The sequence below is a fragment of the Martes martes genome, assembly GCF_963455335.1.
Source record: "Martes martes genome assembly, chromosome: 3".
Classification (NCBI taxonomy): Eukaryota; Metazoa; Chordata; class Mammalia; order Carnivora; family Mustelidae; genus Martes; species Martes martes.
The window spans coordinates 105,392,675-105,408,644 of record NC_137890.1 but is presented as its reverse complement, the minus strand read 5'-3'; the positions used below and the strand labels follow the sequence as shown (position 1 = coordinate 105,408,644).

At 41.1% G+C, this 15,970-nt stretch overlaps 1 pseudogene across 1 annotated transcript; it reads left to right on the top strand.

The window, feature by feature from the left end:
• Positions 1 to 848: 848 nt before the first annotated feature.
• Positions 849 to 14,569, top strand: LOC308340254 (peptidyl-prolyl cis-trans isomerase A-like; annotated as a pseudogene). Its single transcript has 3 exons — positions 849 to 942; positions 14,047 to 14,130; positions 14,211 to 14,569. The product of its transcript is annotated as a peptidyl-prolyl cis-trans isomerase A-like (transcript).
• The last annotated feature ends 1,401 nt before the right edge of the window (positions 14,570 to 15,970 follow it).

Here is a 15,970-nt window from a genome sequence, read left to right as displayed (position 1 = left end):
AGACTGATAATGATAAAAGCAGACAGTACTCTAGGGAAATGCTGCGAAGATGAACAAGGCAGGGTGAGGAGGAGAGATGCCAGGGAAGTCTCTCTGGGGCGGTGACAGTTAAGCATAGACTGGAGCGAAATGAGGAAGCCATGAGTGCAATGATGGTGAAGAGGGCCAGGCAGAAGGGGACGGAAATCATGAACACCCTGAAAGGCCATTGCTTGGCTTGTTCTAGGAGTAGCACAAAGACCTGTGTGGCTTGAAACCAGTGAGCGAGGGGATCCTGGTGCAGCTGATTTAAACAAGTGGCCAGGACCGGACCATACAAAGTAAGGACTTGGACTTTCACATGGAAGCTACTGGAGGATTGTGAGCTGGGGATGAAAAGAGCCACACTCTACGGGACAGAATATTTTAGCCTGTGCCTGAAGCAAGAACTTTCATCAACAGAACCAGCTCTCTCTAATGCTCCTTTTTCTTTTTCCCATTTCTACCCCAATTCAGTGAATGAATATAGAACAGCTGTAGAATCCAATTATTTTTTTAAAATGACATTTATGCAGTATTTACTGTGAGTCTCTTCCAGGTCCTTTCCCACATGTCAAGCGGTTCAGATAGCAGTCTCTTTGTGTTATACCTTTGCCTGGAGACCAACCACTGGGCTCACCTGCTTTAACAGTATCTCATTTGCTGTTCATGTCAACCAAGGAAGTGGATTTTATTACCTCCCTTTCCCAGATGAGGAAACTGAGGGTCAGAGCAGTTAAATATCTTATGTAAAGTCACACAGACAATAAATGGTAGAGTCAGGATTCCCCACCTGTGCCCAAGACTTGCTTCCATGGCTCCGTGATAAGATGTCGCTGTGGCACTTAATTCTTCCCCTGAAGGTGTTTTATATTGAAAGGAGTGGATCTGAAAACAGACAGACAAATGACCAACCAGCACAGAGTATGTTCACATTTCTAAAAAAGGTGCATCATTAACAATGAATGGAAAGGGAAATCTTCAAGCATAGAAGTGGGAAGAACCTTCCAAGCAGAAAGGACAGCAGAGCATACATACTGTTTAAGGCCCCATTATACTGGTTCCCCGCCCTAATGACACATTAGAATCACATAACACGTGTTTGTGCATGTGCTCGTGTGTTCACAGGTACCCATGTTTACTGTGGCCCTTAGTAAGATCGGGGAAGTCTCTATTAAAAAATCCCAGGTCTGTTCTACTATGCAGCCAGGGTGGAAAATGCCATGACGTATCAGTTGTCAAACTGTACCATCCACAGGCCTGGCCTCCTCCTCCTGTGCCGGGTCACCTTGGGGGTGGCTGGAGAGTCTACATGCTAAATAGTAACCCAGGTGATTCTGAAGCCCATAGCGCCAGGACTGTGCTCTGAGGAACATCTGAACACAATTCCATAAATGCAAGCAGTGGTCATATTTGCCATAAGCAGCCATCGTACCTCCAGGCAGGAAAAGGGTAAAAGGCCGGGTAGGTGTTTAAAAGGAGAGGCTGCCGGAAGTTAACCAGAGTGGAAAAAGCCATGATTCAGCAGAGCTCAGCGGGGCCTCCGAGGGGTCTTCTGACTTCTAATCCGCCCAGCTGAAAAAATGAAAGAGAGAGAGAGTATCCATTACTACGAACAGGAAGTACAGAATTCATAGAATTTCAAACATTTTCAGAAAAAAAGTACTGCCTCTTTTCAGAGTTTCCATTTTCCAAGTGGTTTCTAAGTGCTTTTAATATGGAGGGCAATAACACAGGCTTCTTCTTCTTCTTTTTTTTTAATAGTGCCGAGCTAATTACCAGACGTAGCCATTCTGCAAGCATTTAATGCCTACATAAAACATGGGGCCATAATGAAGATAATTGAAAGTATGACTTTCATCAATATTTAATTAGCATTTGGTGCTAACTCATTATTTCAGTACAATTAATTTGACATCTTGCTCTAAGTCCCGAACAGATTTCAATCCAGAGGGCTGTTTTATTGGCGAGACATGTGTAACATCACGCATGCCCCTGCCCAGAGGAAACAATATGAAATATGGGGTAGATGATTGACAGTTTAATCTAGCTCTGAATAGCAAAGCCTAATATATTAAAACCAAATAAGCATGTTTACTTAGCAAGGCGAATCCAGTACTAATGAAACTCCAGGCCTTGCTTGCCAGCCAGTCAGGGCGAGAACCCCGCTGCACAACTTCTGGGATGTCACCTGTCACAGTGGTCTGGGGAAACATTCAGAGTAAGGGCACACTGTTGGTCCCCTGTGAGCCAGAGTTTAACACCTCACACACTTGAACGACCTAAGCTCAATGTATTATTAAGCTAACAGCAAGAGATTGCACAGCAGAAGGGGCCTGAGAACACAAGGAGGGGATCCAGGAATTTGCCAGTCCTATGATCTAGCCACTTCTTAGCTTTTGGGCAAGTCCCTGAACTTTCCTATGGCTCAGTTTATACATGTGTGGAAATGATAAACAAGACCCATTATGTCAGTGTCCCTCAAACTATCTGTGGCAAAGGTCCAGTTTTTTGTCTTACACTTTTTGTTTTTCTAATTTTCAAGTGCTTGTGAACTGATACATCCTTAAAATACAATTTTTAAAAAATGAACAGAAGGGAGGGCTAGGTGGCACAGTCGGTTGAGCGTCTGCCTTTAGCTCAGGTCATGATCCCAGATCATGGGATGGGGTCCCTCATTGGGCTCCCTGCTCAGCTGGGAGTCTGCTTGTTCCCTTCCTCTGCGTGCCATTCCCCCCGCTTGTGCTCTCTTGCTCTCTCTCTCTCTGACAAATAAATAAATAAAATCTTAAAAAAAAAAACAAAAAAACCAGAAGATATGTTCCCAGCACTGTTCTTGGCAGGGAGCCTGACGTGGAACCCTGTTCTAGGACTCCAAGATCATGACCTGAGCCGAAAGGAAGATGTTTAACCGACTCAGTCACCTAGGCCTCCTGGTCAATATGTTTTTTTAAAAAGGCTCTTTTTATTTTGTAGTTATAAATATTTTTCCATGCTAATATATGGTTCAATTATTTTGCAAATGGAAAGTCGTATATTCTTCATTAAAATAACTAATAATTTTAAAAGGAATAGGAAAAAACAATAAAAAGACATATAAAATAAAGCCCCAATTTTTAATTATTAGGCCTAGTAGACGTACAATTATTCTTTGAAATTGTATAATCATTGTTATATTCTTCAATCTGTGTACTTATCTGTTGTGGATCAGTGAGCACTTGTGGACCGTACTTGAGGGACACTGCTTTAGATTCCTCTTAGGAAGAATTAAGGAATTGAAGAGGTTTTAAAACAATAGGAAGAAAAAATGAGAAGCACTCAAACTATAAGAGGCTACTTCTGAGAGGAGGAGCACAAATAGGGAGGAGACTGTGGCTTTTCTTAGGATTTAAGGGAGAAACAACAGTCTTCCCTGTTCTTGAGTCAGCCACCCCGTGAGGCTTCCTGGGTGACATGTTCAAGAATAACACACTTACTTTACATTGAGTTCTGCTGTAAACAGAAGGGGAATAAACTAACTGGACAAACTAGGATGCTAATAATGGTACGTATGTTATATCAAAACCGTGGAAAAGCAGAGAGGAGTCTGCTTTATAATATCCTAAGATGGGTGCTATGTGTGTGTGTTTTGTTTTAAACAGTTTTGTTGAAGTTAAACTGACAAAAAATCAACTGCCCATGCCTATTTTTTTTAAAGATTTTATTTACTTATTTGAAAGAGAGACAGAGAGAGCAAGTTTGGCGGGGTGGGAGGGCGGCAAGGCAGAGGGAAAAGGAGAAGCAGGCTCCCTGCACAGGACCCTGAGAACATGACCTGAGCTGAAATGAGATGCTTAACCAACTGAGCCACTCAGGTGCCCCATGTTTATTTTCTTCTAAAGACTTATTTATTTCCTTCAGACAGATCAAGAAAGTGAGAACAAGTGGGAGACAAGGAAGATGGAGAGGGAGAGAGAGAATCTTCCAGCAGAATCCCCGCTGAGCAGGGAGCCCAACCCGGGGCTCAATCTCATAACCCTAAGATCATGACGTGAGCTGAAAGAGTTGGAGGCTTATCTGACTGAGCCATCCAAGCACCCCTAAACCGCACACGTTTAGTGCACAGTTTAAAGTAACTTTTGACATGAACATACCCATCACCTCCAAAGTTTCCTCATGCCACTTTGATCCCTCCCTCCTGACCTCCATTCCTTGCCCTCTATCCCATCCCCCAACCCCAGATAACCATGGCTCTGCTTTCAATAATATATGTAAGCATTCTGGGGCGCCTGGGTGGCTCAGTGGGTTAAAGCCTCTGCCTTCAGCTCAGGTCATGATCCCAGGGCCCTGGGATCGAGCCCCACATCGGGCTCTCTGCTCAGCAGGGAGCCTGCTTCCTCCCTTCTCTCTCTCTGCCTGCCTCTCTGACTACTTGTGATCTGTCTGTCAAATAAATAAATAAAATCTTTAAAAAAATTATATATGTAAGCATTCATTTTTTAGAAATGTATATAATTGGAATCAAAAGTATACACCTTTTTTAATCTGACTACTTTTACTTTTCATAATATGTTGAGGTTTATCCATGTTATTATATTTAGTGTATTATATATAATAATTCATACATGTATATAAATTCAAGTCCTTTATTAGATATATGCCTTTCAAATGCAAATATTTTCTCCCACAAAGGTGTGACTTTTCATTCTTCTAATGATAGACTCCAAAGACTTGATGTTTTAAATTTTTTTTAATATTTTAATATACATATAATGTATTTTTTTCCCCAGGGGTGCAGGTCTGTGAATCGCCAGGTTTACACATTTCACAGCACTCATCATAGCACACACCGTCCCCAATGTCCATATCCCCACCACCCTCTCCCGTCCCCCCTCCCCCCAGAAACCCTCAGTCTGTTTTTTGAGATTGGGTCTTTATGGTTTGTCTCCCTCCCAATCCCATCTTCTTTCATTTTTTCTTTGCCTACCTCCCAATCCCCCCACATTGCATCTCCACTTCCTCATATCAGGGAGATCATATCATAGTTGTCTTTCTCCAATTAACTTATTTCGCTAAGCATAATACCCTCTAGTTCCATCCACGTCGTCGCAAATGGCAAGATTTCATTTCTTTTGATGGCTGCATAGTATTCCATTGTGTATATATATACCACTTCTTCTTTATCCATTCATCTGTTGATGGACATCTAGGTTCTTTCCATAGTTTGGCTATTGTGGACATTGCTGCTATAAACATTCGGGTGCACGTGCACCTTCGGAGCACCACGTTTGTATCTTTAGGATATATACCCAGTAGTGCAATCGCTGGGTCATATGGTAGCTCTATTTTCAGTTTTTTGAGGAACCTCCACACTGTTTTCCTGAGTGGTTGCACCAGCTTGCATTCCCACCAACAGTGTAGGAGGGTTCCCCTCTCTCCGCATCCTCGCCAGCATCTGTCATTTCTTGACTTGTTAATTTTAGCCATTCTGACTGGTATGAGGTGGTATCTCATTGCGGTTTTGATTTGTATTTCTCTGAGGCTGAGTGATGTGGAGCATTTTTTCATGTGTCTGTTGGCCATCTGGATGTCCTCTTTGCAGAAATGTCTGTTCATGTCCTCTGCCCATCACTTGATTGGATTCTTTGTTCTTTGAGAGTTGAGTTTGCTAAGCTCTTTATAGATTTTGGATACTAGCCCTTTATCTGATATGTCATTTGCAAATATCTTCTCCCATTCTGTCAGTTGTCTTTTGGTTTTGTTAACTGTTTCCTTTGCTGTGCAAAAGCTTTTGATCGTGATGAAATCCCAATAGTTCATTTTTGCCCTTGCTTCTGTTGTCTTTGGCGATGTTCCTAGGAAGAAGTTGCTGCGGTTGAGGTCAAAGAGGTTGCTGCCAGTGTTCTCCTCAAGGATTTTGATGGATTCCTTTCTCACATTGACGTTCTTCATCCATTTTGAGTCTATTTTCATGTGTGGTGTAAGGAAATAGTCCAATTTCATTTTTCTGCATGTGGCTGTCTAATTTTCCCAGCACCATTTGTTGAAGAGGCTGTCTTTTTTCCATTGGACATTCCTTCCTTCTTTATCGAAGATTAGTTGACCAAAGAGTTGAGAGTCTATTTCTGGGCTCTCTATTCTGTTCCATTGGTCTATGTGTCTGTTTTTGTGCCAGTACCATACTGTCTTGATGATGACAGCTTTGTAATAGAGCTTGAAGTCCGGAATTGTGATGCCACCAACTTTGGCTTTCTTTTTCAATATTCCTTTGGCTATTCGAGGTCTTTTCTGGTTCCATATAAATTTTAAGATTATTTGTTCAATTTCTTTGAAAAAAATGGATGGGATTTTGATAGGGATTGCATTAAATGTGTAGATTGTTTTAGGTAGCATAGACATTTTCACAATATTTGTTCTTCCAATCCATGAGCATGGAACGTTTTTCCATTTCTTTGTGTCTTTCCCCATTTCTTTCATGAGTACTTTATAGTTTTCTGAGTATAGATTCTTTGCCTCTTTGGTTAGATTTATTCCTAGGTATCTTATGGTTTTGGGTGCAATTGTAAATGGGACTGACTCCTCAATTTCTCTTTCTTCTGTCTTGTTGTTAGTGTAAAGAAATGCAACTGATTTCTATGCATTGACTTTATATCCTGACACTTTGCTGAGTTTTGGAGTGGAGCCTTTTGGTTTTTCCACATAAAGTATCATATCATCTGCAAAGAGTGATAGTTTGCCTTCTTCTTTGCCCAATTTGGATGCCTTTAATTTCTTTTTGTTGTCTGATTGCTGAGGCTAGGACTTCTAGTACTATGTTGAATAGCAGTGGTGACATCCCTGCCATGTTCCTGACCTTAGCAGAAAAGCTTTCAGTTTTTCTCCATTGAGAATGATATTTGTAGTGGGTTTTTCATAGATGGCTTTGATAATATTGAGGTATGTGCCCTCTATCCCTACACTTTGAAGAGTTTTAATCAGGAAGGGATGCTGCACTTTGTCAAATGCTTTTTCAGCATCTATTGAGAGTATCATATGGTCCTTGTTCTTTCTTTTATTAATGTATTATATCACACTGATTGATTTGCGGATGTTGAGCCAAACTTGCAGCCCTGGAATAAATCCCACTTGGTTGTGGTGAATAATCCTTTTAATGTACTGTTGGATCCTATTGGCCAGTATTTTGGTGAGAATTTTCGCATCTGTGTTCATCAATGATATTGATCTGTAATTCTCTTTTTTGATGGGATCCTTGTCTGGTTTTGGGATCAAGGTGATGCTGGCCTCATAGAATGAGTTTGGAAGTTTACCTTCCATTTCTATTTTTTGGAACAGTTTCAGGAGAATAGGAATTAATTCTTCTTTAAATGTTTGGTAGAATTCCCCTGGGAAGCCGTCTGGTCCTGGACTTTTGTTTGTTTGGAGATTTTTGATGACTGTTTCAATCTCCTTACTGGTTATGGGTCTGTTCAGGTTTTCTATTTCTTCCTGGTTCAGTTGTGGTACTTTATATGTCTCTAGAAATGTATCCATTTCTTCCAGATTGTCGAATTTGTTGGCATAGAGTTGCTCATAGTATGTTCTTATAATTGTTTGTATTTCTTTGGTGTTGATTGTGATGTCTCCTGCTTCATTCGTGATTTTATTTATTTGGGTCCTTTCTCTTTTCTTTTTGATAAATCTGGCCAGGGGTTTGTCAATCTTATTAATTCTTTCAAAGAACCAGCTCCTAGTTTCATTGATTTGTTCTATCGTTTTTTTGGTTTCTATTTCATTGATTTCTGCTGTGATCTTTACTATTTCTCTTCTCCTGCTGGGTTTAGGCTTTCTTTGTTGTTCTCTCTCCAGCTCCTTTAGGTGTAGGGTTAGGTTGTGTATTTGAGACATCCCTTGTTTCTTGAGAAAGGCTTGTACCGCTATATATTTTCCTCTCAGGACTGCCTTTGTTGTGTCCCACAGATTTTGAACTGTTGTGTTTTCATTATCATTTGTTTCCATGAATTTTTTCAATTCTTCTTGAATTTCCTGGTTGACCCATTCATTTTTTAGAAGGATGTGTTTTGTCTCCATGTATTTGTGTTCTTTCCAAATTTCCTCTTGTGACTGAGTTCTAGCTTCAGAGCATTGTGGTCTGAAAATATGCAGGGAATGATTCCAATATTTTGATACCAGTTGAGACCTGATTTATGACCCAGGATGTGGTCTATTCTGGAGAATGTTCCATGTGCACTAGAGAAGAATGTGTATTCTGTTATTTTGGAATGGAATGTTCTGAGTATATCTGTGATGTCCATCTGGTCCAGTGTGTCATTTAAGGCCTTTATTTCCTTGTTGACCTTTTGCTTAGATGATCTGTCCATTTCAGTGAGGGGAGTGTTAAAGTCCCCTACTATTATTGTATTATTATCGATGTATTTCTTTGATTTTGTTATTAATTGGTTTATATAGTTGACTTCTTCCATGTTAGGGGCATAGATATTTAAAATTGTTAGATCTTCTTGTTGGACAGACCCTTTGAGTATGATATAGTGTCCTTCCTCATCTCTTATTATAGTCTTTGGCTTAAAATCTAATTGATCTGATATAAGGATTGCCACCCCAGCTTTCTTCTGATGTCCATTAGCATGGTACATTGTTTTCCACCCCCTCACTTTAAATCTGGAGGTGTCTTCGGGTCTAAAATGAGTTTCTTGTAGGCAGCATATTGATGAGTTTTGTTTTTTAATCCATCCCGATACCCTGTGTCTTTTGATTGGGGCATTTAGCCCATTAACATTCAGGGTAACTGTTGAGAGATACGAATTTAGTGCCATTGTATTGCCTGTAAGGTGACTGTTTCTGTATATTGTCTCTGTTTCTTTCGGATCTACTACTTTTAGGGTCTCTCATTGCTTAGAGGGACCCTTTCAATATTTCCTGTAGAGCTGGTTTCGTGTTTACAAATTCTTTCAGTTTTTGTTTGTCCTGGTAGCTTTTTATCTCTCCTTCTATTTTCAATGATAGCCTAGCTGGATATAGTATTCTTGGCTGCATGTTTTTCTCGTTTAGTGCTCTGAATATATCATGCCAGTTCTTTCTGGCCTGCCAGGTCTCTGTGGATAAGTCTGCTGCCATTCTAATGTTTTTACCCTTGTATGTTACAGACTTCTTTTCTCGTGCTGCTTTCAGGATTTTCTCTTTGTCGCTAAGACTTGTAAATTTTACTATCAGGTGACGGGGTGTGGACCTTTTTTAATTGATTTTGGGTGGCGTTCTTTGCATCTCCTGGGTTTTGATGTTTGTTCCCTTTGCCATATTAGGGAAATTCTCTACAATAATTGTCTCCAATATACCTTCTGCTCCCCTCTCTCTTTCTTCTTCTTCTGGAATCCCAATTATTCTAATGTTGTGTCGTCTTATGGTGTCGCTTATCTCTCGAATTCTCTCCTCGTGGTCCAGTATTTGTTTGTCTCTCTCTTGCTCAGCTTTTTTATTCTCTGTCATTTGGTCTTCTATGTCACTAATTCTTTCTTCTGCCTCATGTATCCTAGCAGTGAGAGCTTCCACTTTTTATTGCACCTCATTAATAGCTTTTTTAATTTCAACTAGTTTCAATAAAACTAGATTCTAGTTGTTTTATTTCTCCAGAAAGGGCTTTTATCTCTCCGGAGAGTGTTTCTCTAATATCTTCTATGCCTTTTTCGAGCCCAGCTAGAACCTTGAGAATCATCATTCTGAACTCTAGATCTGTCATATTACCAATGTCCGTATTGATTAGGTCCCCAGCCTTCGGTACTGCCTCTTGTTCTCTTTTTTGTGGTGAGTTTTTCCGCCTTGTCATTTTGTCCAGATAAGATTTGCTTTCTCCTCCTCTGGAATTCCATTGTTCTTGGTGAGTGACGTTGGTGTTGGCTGGGTTTCTCATTAATTTTCTGGGGGAGGGGCCTGTTGTAGTAATTCTCAAGTGTCTTTGCCCAAGGCGGAATTGCCCCACCCTTATCAGGAGCCAGGCTAAGTAATCTGCTTGGGTTTGCTTTCGGGAGCTTTTGTTCCCTGAGCCCTTTCCCTAGAGTTCCGGAGGACAGGAATGAAGATGGCGGCCTCCCGATCTCCGGCCCAGAGGAGCCGAGAGCTCGGGGTCCCGCTCCTCGGTGCGCCCTCAGAGAAAAGCGCCCAACCGCCCACGTCTCCCTGGCCTCTGGTCACGCTTGGAGAAAAGCTCCCGGTCGCTTCCGTCTCCCTGGCCTCCAGCCGCACGCTTGGAGAAAAGTGCTCAGTCACTCTGTCTCCCTGGCCTCCAGCCATGCTCCAAGCTCACCCAGCCTGTGACCGGTTCAAGGTAACCCCAAGCTGAGAGATCACTCCTCGGCTTTGTCACTGTAGCCGGCTTCCCCACTCTAATACCTAGGAGCTCTGTGACATTCAGACATCCCCGGTCCTTCTGTGACCCCGTGGAACCTGGGGTTACGCTGACCCCGAGCGGGCTTCCCCCCGGTTTAGCCTCTGGAGCAATGTCCCTCCGTGGAGCAGACTTTTAAAATTCCTGATTTTGTGCTCCGTTGCTCCGCCGCTTGCTGGGAGCCGGCCCCTCCCCCCGTGGTCTATCTTCCCGTCGCTTTGGATTCACTTCTCCGCAGGTCCTACCTTTCAGAAAGTGGTTGATTTTCAGTTTCTAGAATTGTTGCTCTTCTTCTCTTCGATTTCCTGTTGGATTTGTAGGTGTTCGCAGTGGTTAGATAAGCTATCTAACTGATCTCCTGCTACGTAATGTCGTCTCAGCCTGCTACATCTCCACCATCTTGACTCCTCCTAGATGTTTTTAATTTTTATGAAGACCAGCTTATTTTTCACTTTATGGATCATGCTTTTAGTGGTATAGCTAAGGAATCTTTAATTCAGAGCCACAAAGATCATCCCCTATGTATTCTTTTATAAATTTTATAGTTTTGGATTTTACATTTTGGCTTATGATTCATTTTAAGTTAATTCTTATATAGTGTGAGGCATGGATGGAACTTCGTGTTTTATTTTTTTGCATATAGATATCTAATTGTCCCAGCACCACTTGTTAGAGTATCTTTTTTCTGCTGAATTGTCTTTGCACTTTCACTAACAATCAATTGATTGTTGTGTGTAGGTCTATTTCTTTACCCTCTGTTTTGTTCCATTGATCAATTTGCCTATATACCACATATACCATATATCAATTTGCTAATACCACACACTGCCCCCATTACTGCAGCTTTATAATAACTCACAGTCAAAAAGTTTGAATTCTCTAACTTGGTTCTCTTTTGCAAAGTTCTTTCGGCCATTCGAGGTCATTTACATTTCAGTACGAATTTTAGAATGGGCTTTTAAATTTCTTTTTTGTTGTTTAGATTTTATTTATTTATTTGAGAAAGAGAGAGAGAGCAAGAACAAGCAGGCGGAAGGACTGATGGAGAAGCAGACTCCCAGCTGAGCAGGGAGCCTGATGCAGGACTTGATCCCAGGACCCTGGGATCATGACCTGAGCTGAAGGTAGACACTTAACCAACTGAGCCACCCAGATGCCCTAGAATCAGCTTTTAAATTTCTGAAAAAAAAAAAAAAAAAAAACAAACCCTGTTGGAGTTTTGAAAAGGACTGTGTTGAATCTATAGATATGAGAATGGACTCCTCAACAGTGAGTCTTCTGATCGATAAGTGTGCTCTGCATCTCCATGTTTTTAGGTCTTTACTTTGTCTCAGGAATGTTTAGATTTTAGGGTATTGGTCTTGTCCAGCTTTTGTCACAGTCATCCCTAAGGATTTCATATTCTTCTTTGTAAATGGCATTATTTTCTTAAATTTAATTTGACTGTTGTCTACTAGGATATAAAAATACAATTAATTTTTAAAAAATATTCTCACTCACCATGTGTCCAAGAAAACTAAATGGAGTTCTGAAAAGATGTTAGATTCTAGGAAATGCAGTAGTCCTTGAGAAAGGAGATGGTTAGTAGGACTTGTTATGGAGAGCCCTAGTAACTGACAGTCTTCTTCCTGTGCTCAGGAGAGTGGGCTAGGGCACTGGGGTGCCTGGTGGCCCTGGATGTGTAAGAAGTGATCCCATGGGTAAGAGATGGTTACTTCCACTGGAGAGATCAGCTTAATGCAAAGTGTCAGTTATTAACCCTCTCAAAGGAACCAGTGCAGAGTTTTCTGAGGAGCCCTGGGCTACACACTAAGTTCAAAAGCAGGAAGAAGATGGGCAGTGAGGTCTTGAGGGGATGAGACAATTTGAGCAATTCTGGCCCTCATGTGGAGAATTCTACAACTCAAGAGGAGGGAGTCCTAGGTTGAAATCTTTTTGCTGAAATAAGCTGCTCAGTGAGAACAGCTTCAGCTACCATCCTGATTAGAAGAGACCCCAGGTTCCCTGTTCCCAAATATACTCAAGTTGTGAGTGCCTGGATAGTACAGAGGAGGCTATGAGCAAGCCTTTTACAGGTAGGGTACAACAGTCCCCATCAGCAGAGGACTGGGCTGCTAACCATGTGGCCAAATTAGCAGCAAGATCAACCACTGGACAGATCATGCCATCGGAGAGATGTGGTTGATTCTCTTGAAGTGGTCATAAGAAGGGAGCACCTATTTATTTACTTTAATTTAATTTATATTAATCTTTTAATCTCCAAATACTTAGCATATAGTGTTTTGTTCATTTCAGGTGTACAATATATGATTCAAAAATTTTATACATTACTCAGTGCTCATCACAATAAGTGTACTCATAATCCCCATCACCTATTTCCCTCCTCCCCCCTCCCACTTTCCCCCTGGTAACCATCAGTCGATTCTCTATAATTAAGAGTCTATTTCTTAGTTTGCTCTTTCTGTCTCTCTTGTTTTTTTCCCTTTGCTTATTTGTTTTGTTTCTAAAATTCTGTATGTGAGTGAAGTCATAGGGTATTTGTCTTTCTCTAATTGACTTCTTTCATTTAGCTTATTTCTTAACTCACTCCATGTTGTTGCAATGGCAAGGTTTCATTCTTTTCTTTTTTTATTAACATATAATGTATTATTAGCCCCAGGAGTACAAGGTTTCATTCTTTTTTTCATATCTTCTTATATATTCATTTATCAACAGACACTTGGGCTGCTTCCATAATTTGGCTATTGTAAATAATGCTGCAATAAACATAGGGGTGCATGTATCCCTTTGAATAGTGTTTTGTAATTTTTGGGTAAATATCCAGTAATGTGATTACTGGATCATAGGATAGTTCTCTTTTTAGGTTTTTGAGGAAATTTCAGATGTTTTCCACAGTGGCTACACCCATTTGCAAAATTTGAGGATGTGCCAAAAAGATTCAGAAATAAAGATAGATTATAATTTGAATTTACATTTTAAAAATAAAAATTAATTAAAATAACAGGACAAAATATTAAAATTTTAAATGAAGAGAATATCATATTGAGCTCTATTGGAGCTTCAGGTAAAAGGAAAAATGTCCTCCCTTGATATATATTTTTCAAATATTTTATTCATTTATTTGTCAGAGAGAGAGAGGTAGGCAGAGGGAGAAGCAGGCTCCCTGCTGAGCAAAGAGCCCAATGTGGGACTCGATCCCAGAACCCTGGAATCATGACCTGAGCCAAAGGCAGACGCTTAACCGACTGAGCCACCTAAGTGCCTCTCTCTCTCTATATATATATATATTTTTAAAAGATTTTATTTATTTATTTGACAGACAGAGATCACAAGTAGGCAGAGAGGCAGGCAGAGAGAGAGGGAAAAGCAGGCTCCCTGCTGAGCAGAGAGCCCAGTGTGGGGCTCGATCCCAGGACCCTGGGATCATGACCTGAGCCAAAGGCAGAGGCTTAACTCACTGAGCCACCCAGATGCCCCTATATATATTTTTAATGGCCATTTTTTCCCCAGAATATTAGAGTAGTTGGAAAAAATCTTGAAATAATTGAAAAGCGTATGTATTAAAACTCAGAATAATATTTTAAGTATATTTTATTTGCTCTGAAGATAATTTATTACAATTTAACTCTAGTGAAAGCAAACTCATCATCAATATTTTAAACATCTAATTCCAGACCTTGCAAACACCACCAACCCAGAGTCACCTGTGCCTCCCAGCCATGGTCAACCCACCGTGTTCTTCAACATCATTGTGGACAGTGAGCCCCTGGGATAAAGTTCCAGAGACAGCAGAGAACTTTCATGCTCTGAGCATTGGGAAGAGAATTTGGTTTTAAAGGTTCCTACTTTCACAGGAATATTCTGGGATTTGTGTGCCAGGGTGGTGATTTCATAGGCCATCATGGCACTGGTGGCAAGTCCATCAATGGGGAGAAGTTTGATGATTAGAATTTCATCCTGAAGCACATGGGTCCTGGCATCTTGTCTGTGGCAAATGTTGAACCCCACACAGACAGTTTCCAGTTTTTCATCTGCCCTGCTAAGACTGAGTGGCTGGATGGAAAGCATGTAGTCTTTGGCAAAGTGAAAGACAACATGAATATTACCGAAGCCATGGAGCAGTTTGGGTCCAGGAACAGCAAGAAGATCAGCAAGAAGATCACCATTGCTGACCGTGGACAAATCTCACAAATTTGACTTGTGTTTTATCTTAACTACAAAACCATTCCTTCGGAGGCTCAGGAAAGTACCCCTTTAGCCCCATCTGCTCAAAACAACCTATAATCTTTGTGCTCTTGCTACCGTTCTTTGGCTGCCATATTTTCCTTATTCCCTTCCAAGTCTTCTAGCTGGATTGCAGAGTTAAATTTATGATTATAAAAAAAAAAAAAAACTAAACAACAACAATAAAAAAAGTAAAAATAAAAATCTAATTCTGGAAAAAAATTTAGACATTAAAAATGTATACAAATATGGATTAATGGGGGCACACTTTTCCTTTTGCCTCAGGTACCAACATGACCTACTGAGAATAAAACGATACGAAGAAAAACAAAACAGAGAGAAGTCAGGGCAGGGAGAGAGGTGAAGAGCCAGAGAGGGAGCCACAGAAAGGTTAACGTCCTTTGCATGTGAGCAGCTGACCATGTCAGAGGCCAGGTCTGTACCTGGACTTCTCAGCTACGTGCATTAGTTTCTGTTGTTGTTATCACTGCATGATTTGTGTTTCTGTCACTCGAAATTCAAAAGCCATGTTTAAAAGCTGGGTCTTTGCCTTAAGTTGAGTTCCTGAAGCAGACCGAGAGACAAGATGTGAGTTCAAGTAGTTTCCTTAGCATGTAATCCCCAGAAATTACCAGGGCAGAATAAGAATGTGAAATGGGAGAGGGAAGGGAGGGGATAAAAGGAAGCTTTGAGAAGCAGTGCACCACTTGAACATCTCTGGGATGTCTTTGTAGAACACACCTCAAAGTCCCCTCACCTATTCCAGGTGACAAGGCTATAACATTTATCTCTAGCTCCCGTCTGTCACTGGCTCCTGGGGGCTCTGACTCTGGCATTTCGAGCCTGCCTCTTGCTCAGATCAAAAGAAAGATATTAAACAGAGAATCGTAGGTGTTTGTGGTAGAAGGCCAACCAACCATGTGTACTGGAAAGGTGGGTGTTTGGGGCTATAGTGAGAGCATCTGTAGACACCACAGTCTTGAAGGAGGACAAAGTCTCCTTTACAAAGTCTCTCCCTTTACAGATCAAAGTGGGAATCTGGTAATATACAGTAGAAAGCTCAGGAAAGAGCAGACTAAATGTTATATTATCTCTAGATCTTATTGGTAGTGCGGATTGGAAAAATCTCTTTTAAGTTTTCAATTGATCTGAATAGTTTCTTCATCTGTGGAATGAGTAGAATGATGATAAAAATGTCTTCAAAGCGGGGCGCCTGTGTGGCTGAGTGGGTTAAGCCTCTGGCTTCGGCCCAGGTCATGATCTCAGGGTCCTGAGATCGAGTCCCACATTGGGCTCTCTGCACAGTGGGGAGCCTGCTTCCCTCTCTCCCTCTGCCTGCCTCTCTGCCTACTTGTGATCTCTCTGTGTGCCGAA